Below are 3,108 nucleotides of genomic sequence, written 5' to 3' on the forward strand. Positions count from 1 at the left end.
AAAAAAAAAAAAAAAAAATTATCTCTGCTAGAGATGTTTGTAGATCTAGAGTCCGGATCTTTTAAGGTCCACTTAAACTTGAAAAATATGTGTTTTTGTTTTGTTGCTGTTATTGCTCCAGTGCGGTAGAATATCGTTTTAGCTATTTTTAAGTGTGATAGTTCAGTTGCAGTAAGTACATTCGCATTGTTATGCAATGAAAAAGGCATGGTTGTAAGTGGCAGGTATTTCCCTATGGAGGTCTATTTTTTGGGTTGTGTCAATCACAAGGAGAAATCTCTCAGCATATTGTTTTATCTCCTTGACTTTACAAAGATTCTCTGGTTTAGTCTCTACAGCCCATGAGGTAGCTGTTATCCCCATTTTACAGATGAGAAAACTGTCCCACCATAGGTTTTGCATCTCTAGTGCCAGTGGAACTGTCAGATGCCATGGCTCTCTTGCTTGTGTTTCAATAATCAGTTCTTACTCTCCAGTCCCATTTTTATCAAGCATAAAATGCACTAGTACCTCTTATGCTGATTTTATCATCTATCTTGGCCACTATCCCTAGATTCACCCATCAGCAGCCCTATCCTAGGGTGAGTTGCTTCTATGACGGATATACTAGTTGACATACTAGTTGACGTCTGCATTTTTGTTTCAGAGGCTAATCTTTTAGGCAACCTTGTCTCCAAACCTAGAGAATATGAAGAAGCTGGCTCTAAATACGAGTAAGATCCTCAGCCTTCTCCACAGAAGTGAAAGAGAGAGACATCCAGACAAGTGACTGTCCTGCAATAGTCTGTCATAGAAGTGCCATTTAAAAGGGAAAGATGAAGTTCTGTAGAGGAAACTGAGGCAAGCAAACTCAGGAGGGCAGAAAGTTGATGTTTCTTCATTGTGGAATCCCAGCTCCTGGAACAGCTTCATAGAGTGCGTGGGAAAGATCTATCTAAAAAGTGGATGAAGCAAGTGGCATTTGACCTGACCCTGAACAGATGAGCAGTGCTCCAGGCCAGGCCAGCATGTGCAAAGACACAGAAGGATCAAGACCTTGTATGAACTGTATGCGAATACTTCGGTCCCAATGTGGTGGCTCATGCCTGTAACTCAGTGACTTGGGAGGCTGAGGCGGGATGATCGCTTGAGGCCAGGAATTCAAGACAGACCTACCTGGGCAACATAGTGAGACCCCCCTCATCTCTAAAAAAAAAATTAATTCCCCTCCCAAAAAACATTTTGGGATGTTTCATGGGGTTCCCCCATCCTTTTTACCCCTTTTCACAAACATGTGCTGGGAGAAAGAAACTGTGTTTGAAATGCTATCTCTAGTGGTAGTATGGACTAGAGAAATGAGTCCTTCAGAAAGTTAGTAAAAATGACTTTTTTTTTTTTCTGAGATGGAGTCTCACTCTGTCACCCAGGCTGGAGTGCAGTGGTGCGATCTCTGCTCACTGCAAGCTCCGCCTCCCGGGTTCACGCCATTTTCCTGCCTCAGCCTCTGTGGTAGCTGGGACTACAGGCGCCCGCCACCTCGCCCGGCTAATTTTTTTTTTTTTTTTTTTGTATTTTTAGTAGAGACAGGGTTTCACCGTGTTAGCCAGGATGGTCTCAATCTCCTGACCTCGTGATCTGCCCGCCTCAGCCTCCCAAAGTGCTGGGATTACAGGCGTGAGCCACCGTGCCTGGCCAAAAATGATTATTAGAATGATGGTTCTGAAATACCCTCTGCATGACTCCTTTGTGATATTCATCAAATATTTCTTGTTCTCCACCCTCCAGACACACAGTAGGGTTGCAGTTCTCTACTCCACTCCCATTGACCTTTGGGTGTGGCCTTATGACTTACTTTGTCCCCTAAAATGTAATAGGACAGAATAGAAACTTTAAGTCAGAGGGCAGAGTCCCCAGTGAATGAACAGGTGGCAAGAAATAAACCATCAATGAATGGAAAGCAAGAAATAAACCTTGTTAGAAGCCACCCTACACCTTCACACTTCATGGTTTCATTTAATCCTCACAGAAGTCCTATGAGGTAGGTATTATTCTAGTGTCCCAAAAAAGGAAATCGGGGTTTATTCACAGCCAACATAACTCTGGAGCTGTGTCCTTCAACACCACGGCCACCAACCCCATGCGGCAATCAAGCATTAGAAATGTGGCTGGTCCAATAAAACACATACCAGATTCAAAACCGGCATGAAAGAGGAATGTACAAATCTCATTAATAGTTTATATTTTACCTGCTCTTGGTTGTTGAAAAAAATAGTTTATATTAATTACGTGATGAAATAATATTTTAGAGACATTGGATGAGTTAAATATGATCTTAAAATTAATTTTGCTTATTTACGTTTACTTTTTAGAACAGAGCTACTAAAAATGGAAAAGTACATAGGTAACTTGCATTTGTAATCTGTGCTATATTTCTCTTGGATAGCACTGGTTTGCTGGTTATAGATTGAGGAAGCAAAGACTAGTTGCTCTAAATATAAATTTAGGGCTCTTTGGAGCATGTATTCCTCCCCTCTCAAAGGGAATTTATCTGGTGGCGGTGGTTTGACTGGCTGCTCATCTAAATGTATTTATTCATGGATTCATACAACACATATTTATTGCTCAGTTACTGTATACAAAGCTCTGCAGGAGGTGATATGATTGTGCTCTGCCCTGAACTCAGTCCTGCCGAGGACAAAAGTTTTGTGGGTGAAGAGCTGATAAATGGCCAAGTTTGAAGGTAAATGAGATGCTAATAGGAAGGCTATTCAGGAAAGGGAAATCTCACCTGGCTTGGAGTAGCTAAAAAAGAAAAACTATTTGAAGACCATACTGCCCCAGCTTTAAATGCAGTTTGCTCCTTGAACTTTCCCGAAAATACTCACAATTCACATAATCTCAGCAAGTCTATACGTTAACCCACTTCTACTCTCTACTTGTTACTTTGAAAAGAAATCAGTCACTCTAGATGCAAGTGTTGACCACGTGGAGAAAACACTAAGGAATTCAGTTTCATTTTGTCCCAGTTAGGCTTACTGAAATAACAACATCAATGCCATTATCTCAGAGGTGAAAATAACTGGACAATTCTAGTATCTTATTCTTCAATGATTAATTACTAAAGGGAAA

Source organism: Mandrillus leucophaeus, unplaced genomic scaffold (genome assembly GCF_000951045.1).
Source record: "Mandrillus leucophaeus isolate KB7577 unplaced genomic scaffold, Mleu.le_1.0 Scaffold51, whole genome shotgun sequence".
Lineage (NCBI taxonomy): Eukaryota > Metazoa > Chordata > Mammalia > Primates > Cercopithecidae > Mandrillus > Mandrillus leucophaeus.